This window comes from Onychostruthus taczanowskii, unplaced genomic scaffold (assembly GCF_017590055.1).
Source record: "Onychostruthus taczanowskii isolate IOZ18803 unplaced genomic scaffold, ASM1759005v1 scaffold7, whole genome shotgun sequence".
NCBI classification, from domain to species: Eukaryota; Metazoa; Chordata; class Aves; order Passeriformes; family Passeridae; genus Onychostruthus; species Onychostruthus taczanowskii.
In genome coordinates this window covers 11,957,436-11,971,989 of record NW_024504786.1, presented here as the reverse complement: position 1 = coordinate 11,971,989, position 14,554 = coordinate 11,957,436, and the positions used below count along the sequence as shown (strand labels likewise).

Here is a 14,554-nt window from a genome sequence, read left to right as displayed (position 1 = left end):
ACAATGGATGAGACCTTCTTCTGTCCTTAGCCTCAGACAAGATTTGTCTCCTACTGAGAAATACGAACTGAACTGCTCCTGTAAACGATGTACCAAAGGAAGAATTCTTCAAGCTATCATTTGCATTTGAAAAATATAATTACAGTGATAGAGTGCAGTAGCTGTGGTAGAAGATTTGACAGCAGAGTGCTCCCTTTTGCTAATGACTCTATTCTCTCACCAGCCAGCTGAGTAACTACACACATCCTCTTCCATATCTCACTGTGTGAAGCTAGGTCATGCTTCAGCCCTGACTATTAGAGTTTGGGAAGCTAAAGAAAAATTAACATCCATAGAAGAACAGATTATTTTAAAGTAGAAAGCTGGCACTACATATTACAGACATGTGAAACAACTCTGGAGAACACTGAACACTGCAGCAACCAGGGATGCAAAGGGCTGAGCCCGGTGTCACATTGGCTTGGACGAACGAACAGGACTGTGTGGACATATTGCTGAGATATCTGAAATTAATGTTACTTTAAAACCATGTAACAATGACTGTGTAAAAATTTAAGTGGCAGGATCCAAGGGCCACTTATGATTCTTATGAGTACTAGAGCATGTTAAGGGCTTTAAAAATACATTTACCCTTTTGGCAAGGAGAAGTGGAAAAGGATGAAGAGCACAAAATTCCAGATACAGAAATTCTATGAAATGTTGATAAATTTTAGAAATAGAAAGTGTGTATTAGTTAATGTTAATCCTAATCAATGATAAAAGTTTGTTCCCTGAGCACACAAACAGCAACAAAAATGACACTATTTTTTTTCCCACAAGGAGAGAAAGATGGGAATTAACAGAAAACATTATGGAACAATTTCTCTGGCTCTCAATGAAGGCAGTGTATCTGTGGAGATTATTAAATAGCCAGGCAGGTTTCTTTACTTGGCTCCTCTTTAAGAGAACTGGAGACATCCCTCTCACAACACAAGTTTGCTTGTGATTCCTCACACAGGGAAATGAAAGAAAACTGACATCTGAGACCATATGATTTTATGTTTATTGATACATAAAAATGAACCCTTTTTCCAATTTTCAACAACAGATACGTGCTCTTCAGTCACAGGTATTTTTTCCACACATATTTCAACAAGAAGCAGGCAACAGCCAACGGAGTGCAGGATGGGCACAGCGTGGCTCCCCCTGGCACACACCCATGTGCCTCGAGGTACAAGGTGTGACCTGAATTCAGATGGTGACACAGGAGGACCCTGAAGTGCTTATGAGGACACAGTCACATTCCAGCTCTAGGTCTTTTACACTGGGCTGAGACTCTTTTGTAACTAAAAGAAAATAAATCTAAAAGTCCACAAAGGATGCACTGCATTCAGCAGAAATTAAAATTGCAAAGGAGCTCCTGCTGAGTTAAGACGAAAAAATTGCCACCATGATCTCCAAAAAAAAAGCCCTGGAGATAGTTCAGCTAGAATCTTGGGAAGAGTTTGGATTAATTTTTCACCTGTAGCACCCAAAGGAAAAATCATAAAACTATTCCACACACACTACAGACTAATCAGCGTAATTTCAGTAAGCAATCAGAATAATCCAGGAGAATAGATGATGAATAATAATGGCTAAAAGTGAAATTAAATCAGCCTCCTGATTGCTCCCAGTCTGCCCAGAATCTCTGGACTTCCTGAGACTCAACTTTTATCATTATTTCTATAACATATCACTGTACTCTCAAGTTTTGAGATAGCTTTCTTCAGCTTCAAATGGATAGTGACATCCCTGTGCTTTATCATCCTCAGTCACCACTTCCTTGTGGGCCTTTTTAAATTGGAGCAGGGAGGAAAGACTTATGTCAAAAATAAAACCAATAATCACAGCATCACTTGTGGTAAGACCCAGCATCTCCCTAGGAAATAGTTGCAAAATGTATGCCAAACACTTTGCTTTTTTTTTTTTTTTTCAATTGAGTAGAGTTCTTCTAAACTGACTTAGTCACTTTTATAAGGACCTACAGTTTCTGAAAATATATTGATGCCTTTGAAATACCAAAACCAGCACAAACTATTCAAATAAGAAGAAATTGCAAGCACTTTAAAGAACAATTTTAAGTGTTTTGTGCAATATATTGTTCTCTTTAGATTGCTGTAGCCTACAGACATAGAATTTAACTCAGTGTGCTGCTGCAAAAAGAATTCAAAATAAACTAACTAGCCCCTTCCAGATTATCAGTAACACATGTTTATCTAAAAACCCCCCAAAAAATGAAACTGTGTTTGAAAACTGATGCAATTGGATTTGGGTTTCCTTCTTTTCTTTTGAATAAGTTAATATGTTCACAGCAAACAAATTTTAATGGAGCCTCTGTATTTGAGAATCTCTGTGTGGCTCTACATAAAAGAACGTGCAGTTCCAGCCATTCATCAGCATAACAAAAGCTAAACCTGAGAAAGGCATCCAGACATGAGCTGGAGCCAGAGAGCACTCGGACTAAAGACTGCTGTCAGCCACATCCTTCTGACCATCCATCTATCAGTGATACAGAGACTGTCGGTGGCATCTCACAACAACAACAAATCCCAAACCAAACGAGTAGAAGCAGGAAAAGATGTATTAAGTTACTTCTTTGTAAACAGAAAAAGGAGACCACAGTGAGTGGCCGTCCTGCGCAAATAAGTTATTTCCCCTCAGACCTTAATAAACATTTTCTCTGCATCGCTGACTGCTTCAGCCTGTGGGTGGGGCAAAGAGAAACTCCCTAGAGCAAAATCTTGCTTCAATTTCAGAGTGCAATAAAAGCTGCCCAGAAAATTTCAGTTGTAACTTAAATCCCTACCTCTGGGCCACAGTGCAATCTCCCACAGGAAAAAAAAACCAACCCCCTGCTGGAAGTAGAGTGGTTCACCTTGTTAAGATTCTTCTCATATGCACTGTCAAAGAAGGCTAGATCAGGAATAGAAACGTTAATGTTCAAACCTGTAACACTGCAAAGGTACTGGGCATCTCTTCATACTGTATTCATAGGCTGTGCTCCAAGTCCCGAATATCTCCGTGCCCCCGCCTCGCTTCCTTGTTCTTCTGTGCTTCTGAAACTCCTCACAGACGGAACAGGACCGCTGCAGAATACATGCCACTGCCGGCCATCCCTCTCACCGCAACATTGCTCAAGAGCACCCCAGAGATAAGAGAAAGCTGCTCCAAGCATGCTCCTTGAAATACTTTTATCTTTGAAGAGAAAGACCTCTAAAGGACTGTCGCGTCCCAACTCTACTCTGTTTAACCTTCCCAAGGTTTTATTTTCAAAAGCCAAAAAAGGGTCTTTTAAGAGCTTCCGGACAACTGACACAGCATGCTCAAAAGCTGCCTTTTCCCTCCTGTTCTATCCAGCTTTTCAGGCAATTAAGACAAAGAAGAACACAGAGATCTTTCCAGCTAAGCAAGGATGTTTTTCTTTAGCTAAAAGTCATTCAGGCTAATGCTGATGTATTTTAGAGTATAGTGCTTAATTTTCCAAATAATTTTAGAAACACCACAGAGCACTTGCAACCTCAGTGAAGCTTTAACATCTCTATTACAGAAATAAAATTTGTGCTAGCTTTACAGATGACGAGGTAAGGAACATCAGGCATAGCTGCACAGCTCATACTTGCCAAGGAACTAGCAGGACCAGGCAATCCTTCTCATAAATCCTGTGTGACCTACCTTGCCACACATGCAGCACCCCCACTGCCTTTCATAACCCAGTTTATGAAACTGAGTAATTCTGTAATATATATGAGCCATTCTGCAAAGGAAAGGAGGGGGCACAGAAGGCAAGGATGAATAGATATATATTCATACAATATAATAGACTACTCAGTCTCCTGAGAAATCATGTGTCCACATGCTTTCCCATCATGAGGCTTTCCCAATTTAAAAAAACCAAAAAAGTTAAACTTATTATAATCTGCAACACAAGAATTTAATTAGTGAAGTGTGATCAGTAAAACTGTCTAAGCCACATTAGTAAAATCCTCAAATGAGATTAATACTGTTTATGATCCAAGAGCTACCATTTTCTACATAACTGCAGTGAGATCCAGCTCTAGTTTTCAACATCAAACGAGTTATTCCTAAGTTTTCAATATGCTAATTCAAATATTGATTTACATTAATAATGGCACATTAGTGCTCCAGTACCAGATTGTAGAAAATCTGGTTATGAGTTTTAGCTATGAGACCTTACAAAAAAAACCCCTGACAACAATCAAGACTGCTGATCTAGTAAGCCCCCTTCTACTACCTATGATAAACAACCAATGCCTGATCTGCTCCAATGAAACCAGCTGCATATTGCAAGGTGAAAGGAAAGGCTCTGATCCACCTAAAACGGCTAAATAAATACTTCCTTTTCATTAAAGCAATTTAATGCTCAAAAGGTAGCAGGGAGTCTTATCTACACTTCTGTATTAAACAGTCCCTATTAATTGTCACCTTGAACATTGGATTTCTAACCCAAAACATTTCTTCCCAAGTTACACGGAAAGAATACAGTATGAGGAAAGGGAATAATACAGTAAGAACAAGACTTGACCAAGGTCATCCAACCTTGCTACAAAAACATTACTTCAATGCATTCTGCTGCATTGTGCTCTGAAGTTACATGCTAATGCCTGATGAATGCCTGAAACGGTGAGCAATAAATGCGTTCCCTAAAATTGACAAAGACCCCAGAAACACCCACACCACCCCAGCTTGAGTTCCCAGCTCTTCAGTGTAATGGATCATTCAAAATATCCAATCTAGCTATGCAAGACATGACACTAAACAGTGCAGTGACACTATTTTAGCAGCGGAACATCACAATTTAGTCCATCAGTCTCCAGCACCTCAGTGGTCTACCACAATCATTCACAGAGAAAATAAATAGGATTTGAAAGGAAAAGACAAAGATTTTCCTTTCTCATCAGCGCTCTAATTCAGCTTGGCCTCACTCTTCTGTTTTACAGACACGTTACACAGCGGTCCATTCCCAACAAGCCAGCTTTGCCCCTTGTTAACACAGGATAAAGCCCAGACACTCATGGGAATTTTCATTCAATAAGCCAGCAAAGTAAACCTTTGCTAGTGCTAATAAGAATGGCTTTTTTTGGCTCCAGGCACTCTCCTTTTGCCAAGCCTGAATTTCTCTTTTTGCCTTTGATAAATGCTCAGAATCAAGGTGGGGGGGGGTAGGGGCGGATGGGGCGTGTCACTCAATCCTCATTGCAAATTCCCTGTATTTCACCTGAACCCACACTATCCTGCTACACGAGACCACGTCGAAACAAGCAGTGCAGGTAAAACCTTTCTGTCACTTCTGCCCTCTGTGTCACTACAGCTTCCTGGGGACTCAAAGATAATTCCCCACCATCCAAAGAAGGGGGGAGGGAAAGGGATGCTGTAAGTCAATTACAGCCGTTATCGGCTGTAATATCTCAGTGTCATGCTGAGCATGTTAAATATGCTGATCACTGTGGACACCAGAGGCACAGTCTGAGGCTGTTTGCCATTCTCTTCATTAAACTGCAAAACAAATAGCTCTCATTTTCAAACCTATGTAGGACAGATTTTATGAACATCAAAAATAAACAAGAAAATAATGAGTATTTTTACAAAAACACTGAGAACCATATGACAAACCTAAAGAAGCAATTGTAACAGCTGAAGAAATTTCAAAGGCTTTTCAAACTTCTCAGAGAAGAGAAATCCTCAAAATAATCTATTTATATTAAAGAGCTCATTTCTTTCCCTTAGAAAAAAAAAATCACTAGACTAACATCAACCAAAGACATAGCAGTCTTGTAAGACAGGAAACTGTTTGTTGACAGCCTTGACAAGGCTTTGCAGAGGCCCGTATTTCTCAAAGCTGTTATGCCACTTAGCTGATTTTTTTCCCCTTCCCCTCCACTGTTTTTCACAGCTGAGAACTTGTTTGAAGTGGAAGTAGACTGAAAAACAAAACAAACAGAACTAAGCCCTGGGACTGTGGTCAGACATGTCGGTACCTGTGAAGCGACATGGTGTTCCTCTAATTGACTGCAAGGATTTCAACACACCTGATCTGCTTTATAGCCACTAGGCCCTGGGCTTAGGCAGGGAGATGAGCTCTGATACTGAGTATGGAATCCAGCTCTGGGGCCCCCAAGATAGGAATTATGTGGACCTTTTGGAGAAGGTCCAGAGGAGGCCACAAAGATGGCAAGAGGGCTGGAGCACCTTTCCTATGCAGACAGGCTGAGAGAGCTGGGGCTGTTTAGCCTGGAGAAGAGAAGGTTCTGGGCAGACCTTATAGCAGATTTCTAGTACCTAAAGGGACACATGCGAGCTGGAAAGGGACTTTTTACAAGGGCCTGCAGTGATAGGACAAGGGGGAATGGCTTTAAACTGAAAGAGGGTAAATCTAGAGTAGATGTTTGGAAGGTTCTCTTCAGTGAGAGAGTGGTAAGGCACTGGAACAGGTTTCAAATGCCACATCCATGGAAGGGTTTCAAGACCAGGTTGGATGGGGCTTTGGGCAACTTGGTCTGGCAGCATGTGTCCCTGGGCATGGAAGGGGGGTTGGAACTAGATGATAATTTAAGGTCCCTTCCAACCCAATATGATTCTGTCTTTCACAGCTGACACTGAAGTATGACAACTCTGCAGACCAGCACAGAGCCAGCAAAACACCCAGGCGTTACTACCTTCCAAAATAAAATCAACTTACAGGCAAGAGCAGACAAGAACACATTTTTATCATGCATGTACAGCACTTTTATCCATGCCATAACCAGGTTAATAGGGGCTGTATAGCCCCAACACACTGGACCTCCTGGGAGATGGCTGTGCTGCAGCCTTGGCATTTGATATTCAAGCACAAACCTCAGTTTGGTAGCATCAATTCCCTGGAAACTACTGCACTGAAAACTTCTTTTCTGGGCACGTGCCAAGGAATATTATCAAAAAGATTAATGAAGCTGCTGGTTTAACGTTCATTTTAAAGCATCCATTTTCTATCAGTTGTACTTATAATCATATTAAGTGGTCTGTATTCAATAAAAATTATATTGTTCCAGTTTCAGGAACAAGCTTGAGTGTGCAGCAAAATCACTTTTTATTATTTTAAAAAATTCTATCAAAACCCTTTGTTATCAGAGAGATGCCAGCTCTTTATAAGATACTGAAAAATATTTACCATTTTAAATAGGGCATATAGATATAGTCACCACGCACTGAGTGCAGTTTGGGCAGATCTTTGCCTGGAGAGGAACATTTAACATCTGTGAGACCATGGCCTAATCATTGTGCAGTGAAATATGAATCAAAATCAATGGTGGCACCTAAGATGTAATCTCTGCTGTGTTTGGCTCACTGCACTGAATCTGTGACTCATAAATCATTGTTACTAGCCATTCAATGAAATCAATATTCAGATTCCCTCTTGGTCTATACATATGACCACTAAATGAAATAATAATGACCAAAATCTGTCATATATTAGGTTATCAATATTACCAAAAGGGTTTTCTTGGGGGCAATGAGATAATCCAGGATAAAATACATCAGATGAGCATGAAAAAAAAAGTGAAAAATCTGTGATTATATACAGAGAGCAGGAGAAAGGAAATTTTAAGTATTTCTTCTTCCATCATATGCTCAAGTATTATAATTTATCATAGCATCACAACAATGCATTTTATGAAAGACCATTTTAAAAATGCATGCTTTTAGTGTTTTAAAACATGCTGTTTTAAAACATGCTGTACCTAAGCATATTTTCTTCTTTCAAATAACCTCTTCTGACATTATTCCTAGTTTTGTTTCTTTTCTCTGAAGCACTATTAATATTATCATGATCAGAAGTATGTTTTCTTTCCAGCAGCCTGATGGTCAGGACATTTAGAAGACCACATTTTAGTTCCACTAAAAATCACCACCACCAAACAAACTTACAGGAGTAATTCCATAAACCTGGATTTTCGAACCATTTACACACCATTTAGTTATTAAAAGGTAATGGCTTATGTCTTGCATAGAAACCTGAGAAGTGCTGTGTGCTACCATCCCATACTTGGCCATGAGCCACAAGAAAATTTTTAATTTTGACAATAGAAGAAAGGAAGGAGCCTTTAACTGCTTTCTAAGCAGTCAAGAGATTCTCCAGGCAAGTATGACTTACAGGTAGAAACTCCACTGAATTTACGCAAGCCTTTGGAGGACTTCTGTGGACTTTCTAAGTACAAAAAAACGCAGGCAGTGCCAGCAGACACATCTTTAATGTACACCCCTTTTACATACCAGAAGCACTTAGAAGGCTGAAAACTCTAAAATCATGAAATAAAAATCAACAGACTCCTTGGATCCCAACCTTGTAACTGGCTTTTCTCATACACACATTCAAGACAAGAGCTCAAGGGTGAGAAGCCCTGTATGACAGCACTGCACACACCACTCCCTTCCTTGTGCCTACACACAAACACACTACTGAATTACACATCTGCGGCTTGCACATCACCAAGGATGTGAGAAAAGTGTGCAATAAATTTGGCAAATAAATCTACAGCATCTATTTAGAAAGGGCCTGATTCTACAATGAAACAAGGGATCCAATGCCCTTCCTGGATGATGGGCTCTGCAAGGACATACAAGTTGTCGAGGTGTATAATAGTGCAAGAGTGCTGTAGTTAAGAGTATTTTCTTGTACAATTTAATAAGCAATGAACATTCAGGTGACTATTCCTAACCATACAAGACAGCTGAATAAGTACCAGTCATTCATCAGAGCTGCAACATTCTTTCAGTTGGGGAAAACTGGGCTTTCTTATTTATTCAAACTATAACAGAAAAAATAGAAATTATTTCAGTTATTTTTTATTCCTTTTGTAGAAAGTCTAACTCAGGAAACTATAATGATTATATTTGGAGAAGTTACAAGCAAGAAGGACTCTAAATTACAATTCAGCAGGAAGGCTCCTTCTACTTGCATGTATCACTGATTAAAACTCTTCTCCCTAGCAGCCTACATAACACTTTCTCTTCTGCAGAGAAATTTCTGAAGAGAAAAAAAGAAAAACTCCCCATGTATTGTGGAAACAGTGAAGGTCTCTTCCATGCATGGTGAAAAGGGAAGTGTGAAGTGATATCTTTTAAACATTAAACAAAATGGAGTATGAGTTATCTCCTGCACTGCCATGCCAGCCACCGCGAGCACTTGAGGACAAAGTACCCTGAAATTGCTTTCATGCAAAGAATTTTTAAAAGAATGAACACTTTTTAAAGTATTCAAGAGAATGAACTCTTTTCACTGAAGTGACTGAAAACATTATATTTCCTGTACATTTATTTTTTCTAATCATCCATACAGCACAGATGAAATTTAAGGAACATTTTTAACACATTTTTTAGCAGCAATGTGACCTCTGATATTCTGTGGTTTCATCAAGCAGACCAAACCACACATCTACAATTTCTCTTAAGTAATATAGCTCTTGATGGTTCAATGTGACAATGACACTGTTACTTTGGAAAATATCCTATTTTTCTTTAATTAGCTTACATTATGATTTTAGATGATAATTTATTTAGCCTTTCATGATTATAAATACTTATTGGCTTTTATTTTGTATTCTTTTACTAGAAATTAAAGAGAACTGTTTTTTATTAAAATCCTGCTCTTCATAAGTTCTGCTGCAGTTCATGAACTGTATGTGCAACTAAAGAAAAAAAATTAGTCTACATTTGTCTATCAACAGTATTTATAAGTGAGAGAGTAGAAAGATTACAAAATTTTAATAAGAACATTATATTATAGTAGCAATAATCTAGGTGTTTTACTGGGAAGTGAAGTGGATTACCGTAAATGAAATTTTTAAATGTCCTTTCCATTTTACAGATAACACAAAATGACTCTTTTCATGTCTCCAGCGATAAGGATACATGTGCCACACATTTAAATAGTGCCTTCACCCTATCCAACCCTGCTCATGAATTAATAATTCAGTGACATTAATACAAGAAGATAAATGATAAAGAGGTTATAGCAAAAGGGCCAGTGGTACACATATACTTCTTTTAAAACAGCTAATACCTCTCTGCCAATTACAGTTAGAACTTTTTACAGTTTTCAATGGCATTTTTACAATCTAAATAGCAGCTTATGCACACACAATTTCACACAACTCAAGCTTAATAAATCTCCTGCTGCTACCAAACAATCATTCTGGGGGATTAAAGTGCAACATCTGCTAACATTAATAAGCATTTTACATAGCAAAATGTATAAAAGCAGTTGCTATCTGTCTTCTGAAAAAGCTTCCAGACTGGTTTGGCATAAATTACACCTTTATCGTTCAACTGCTACCTTCAGCTTACGGCAGCAATAAGGTAGCTATAATGCTATCGAGCTGGAAAACCCAAGGAAATTATATACGGACTGCTATTATCCTTTGTAGTGCAACAATTTTTAAAATACTTGAAAAATAAACAAGAAAATGTATATATGCAAAGAACTTCAGGTAAGAACCTGGTAAAGTCACATAATTTCACTACTTAGAAGAAACCAAAGCTACTAATCTGTTTGCAAGAGAAAATTTCTCTCCTAATAGCAGTTATAACTTTCTAATCCACCTTGGGCTTTTTAAATTTTTATTTGTATTTCTACCAAAGCAGCATCTACTGTGAAAGAATGCCTGTCTTTCCGAGGAGTGAAATAAATATCGGGGGGTTTATTTAATTAGGAATTCCAGCATACATTTTTAGGTAGAATTTGGCAAATGAGCACGCTTTGGAGTCGAGAGACGTGTAACATCAGCTTGAGCCAAGAACACAGTTGGCAAAAGTGGCACAAACTTTTACTTGCAGCCGTGCCAAGGCAACTCAAGCCCTGCAGTTCAGCTGTGGACAGCTGAATGCCAGAGCCTGCCAATCACCCTTCTCTGGAGTGAGGGAAATGAACAAAGTCATATTCTAGCTTTGAAAAAAAACAGGGAGGTAAAGCATTTCAGGCTCTCACTGCATAAGCTCTACTATCCTGGTATTTTTTAGAAACTGAAAAGAATCAATAGTCAACATTGCAATAATAGATATGATAACACTTTGAATACCTTTTTATAGCGCCTCAAGATAATTTTGTCGTGGGCACACGTGGGCCAGTATCTGCAAGCTCATTTCTTGCCTTCATGAAAGAATAAATTTGTACTAAAAATATTCATTTATAGAAAACAACCACAAACCAGATCAAATACATATGAAGAAATTATTTAATACACTAGGTTTAATTATCATTTAATGTCCCCTGATTAATATCAAGATTTGCTTGAACGGGATTGTTTTAACATTTTTTAAGTCAAAACATTGCTTTAAAAATTACTACTATCATATTCTTCTGACATCACCCACATTCTTATTTGACACATTTTAAGAGAGATGAAGAAAATCAAAGCAGTACGATAATAAAAGATTCCAGCAATGCCAGTGCTTGACAATTAAAACTAAGGGCCTTTTGATGATATCAGACTTTAAAATGCAAGAACTAGGGCTAAGCCAGGCTTAACTGAGAGAAAAGCAGTTATTAAAGGACAGTAAAAAGCTGAAAACAAAAGGGAAGTACATTTAGTGTCTACTTTTCCTCAAAGTGATGGTTTCTTTAGGCTGAAGTCTGCACCTGAAATTCCCATCCATATTTCAAAGATCAGAATCACTGTTGTCAGAGAAGCCAGAGGATTAAGAACCAGGTGCCTCAGTGCCACAAACAGTCTTTCTTAAATACAGCTTGAATCTTAGATTGCCATTTCAAAATAAGTTTTTATGAAGTTAATGTGTGCTACCTTTAAAAACACAGTTTTATATTAAAGTGATCATTTCTCCCTTTTTTTATTTTAGAATAAAATTATATTGGCACACGATTTTCTTTTCAGGCTATTCCTACACCAGCACTCTAATTCTCACATCAGACATATCCCTGCCATGTGCCAGCCTTACATGTTCTGGAAGATTTACTGCCGCTGTGATAGTCTCATGGCTATTTCAAATCCAGGTCACAACTTTCCACAGTTACTTAGATTAACATTTGCAATTTAATCTGTTTTAACACAAGAATTCAACAGCGCTGAGACAAAAATAAGGTGACTTTTTTTGCTCAAAGATGACTGAATATTAAATATGAAATTTAACAGGTTGTAATCATAACAGTTTGTAAACACTGTAATATATATGTCTGCCCTAATTTAGTAAGATGGAATTTTCACACAACACTTATCAAACTGAGCACAAAAAATTGTTCTGGCATTTCACTAAATTAAAATCTTCAGTCCCCACAGCCAGAATGCACAAATTTAGATTTTATTAATACCTTAAATCAAACTCACTTTTATGAAAGGCAATTTACAAGTCATCATCTCTTCCAACAGTCAAGAACAGAACGGGGTCTTAAGCATATTTTTACAGACACTTTGATGACAGTCTAACCTTTTGCTCTGATTGCTACTTTTAACAAAAATAGCATTTTCTTTGAAATCCAGAAAACTCTTGTTTTCATGAATATAGCTTTAAGCCTTCAGTGACAGAGTGGCTGACAGCTCAACAGATAGAGAGCAAATTTAAGAGAAGCTGTCCCTGTTAAGAAAATGCATGCCATTTTACCAGCTTCTTGTTCAGCAATCTCAAAAACTCCAAATTTAATCTAGATCACCAGATTTCACATCTTGCCCAAAGATAGTGTGCCAAACCTTCACACTCACAAAACTATGCCATTTATACACACCTTAAGCAAGTCACCCTGATTTAACTTGTGCTCTACGTGCTCTAATATTTTAAAATCCTAACACTAAATAACAGCAGTCAGCATCACAGGCACTTCTGCAATAGATTGCAAATCAGATGCACAATGAAACCATCATCATCAGGCAGACTCCCTCGCGCTGCCAGCTACTCACCAGAAATCAGTGAGAGTCACACCATGGGGCTGGGGAAAAAAAAGAAAAAAGAAGAAAAAAAAAAAAAAAAAAAAAAAAAGCAGGCAGAGCGGGAAGACGGCATTCCCCCCGGTGGTTTCGAGTGCAGAGGAAGCGGGAAAGCCCCTGGGCAGGGCGCAGGGAAGGGCAGCAGATGGGAAGGGAAGGCCCGAGCGCAGCGCCCCGCAGAGCGGGCAGGCCCTGCCGGCCCGGCCGCGGAGCCCGAGGAGGGCGGACAGCAAGGAACAGCAACAGGGATCAGAGAACACGGCACCGCACAGACAGGGGAAAGACCTGCTCGCAGGAAACAGCTGAGCGCAATTTGATTTCCTTCAAGCGGGCTGCCAGCGTTTAGCATCAGCTGCCCGTAACCCATCCTAGAGAACTCACTCCTACCCAGGACACAACTGCAAGCTACACGGACTGCAGCCATCTGCTTTTGCATCCACATGAAAAGCCCACCAATCCACATCAGAGTCCACAAAACTCTCTGGACAATTGAGTTAAAGCAGTAATGAACGTGGACACAGTGCTACAAGAGCAGCCAGCATGCACAATGTGCAATGAGATCTATGTCTGCATCTCTTACCTGCACACAAATATTTTGAAACATTTGCCATGCTGCCAGTAATCATTTTCTATAAACAGCCGATGATTTCACAGCACCATTGCAATATTCTATAAGTGGCTAATGATTTCAGAGTGGCATAATAATAATATTAATTTCAAAAAAAGCTGATCACAAGTTCAACACATCCATTGCCCATTCTGGGAATTTTGTTTGTTTGTTTAAAAATCAAATTCAGGAGAGATTGTGACAATAATAAGTGTACAGCTTACTTACGGATCACTACTGGGCTGAACTAAGATTTTATTTCTGGAATTAAAAAAGCAAGACAGGAAGATGAATAAAACAGATGAAAATGGTCAGGAAAAAACCAAGTCAACCTAGAGGTCCATCTTCTCAGATATGCAAGAAGTGACGGACAGAGGCATGACAGAACACTTCACCCGACACTGCTTGGTTATCAACATACTCTCCAGAAGTTACTCAGTTTTATTTTAATATGTCTTCAGTCAAAAGGTGATTTGACATTTTTGACCTAAAAATAGCAGTTTTATAAAAATAAAAATATCTAGGTTTTTTAAAATAAAAATATCTAGTCCAAAATATCTACCATGGTGTACAAGAGGAGCTTGCAGCAAGCACAGTGGAAGTTTTCAACAGCTAGAGATTTCACCCTAATGATTTCTTGTCTCCAAAATAAAAAACAAATTCACTGTGACAGTATTATTTTACAACAGCAATTTTTAGCTTTTCCACTGTGTTGTTATTTACTAACTAGAACATGTAGCTGTACAGTCCAGCTGGCTGAGAGCAGACTGAAGGAAAACAGGCTCTTCCTAGCTAGCAGCAACCTTCATCCATGACTCTGGGCACATATTTCTTCTCCTGATCTCACAAATTTTATCACAAGATAAACTGGACACTTTTTATTTTTAAATAAGTAGTATTTTAATAAAGACCCAGACATATGTATACTCAAGTGTATAAACATTCATAAGAAGATATTTACTTGGGATTGGTAAAACTTTGTTGTTATTTAATTCAC

At 38.6% G+C, this 14,554-nt stretch overlaps 1 protein-coding gene across 6 annotated transcripts in view; it reads right to left on the bottom strand.

Moving 5' to 3' along the window:
* Positions 1-14,554, bottom strand: part of ADGRL2 (adhesion G protein-coupled receptor L2) — a 321,354-nt gene that overhangs the window by 124,489 nt on the left and 182,311 nt on the right. The gene's annotated exons all lie outside the window — the stretch shown is intronic.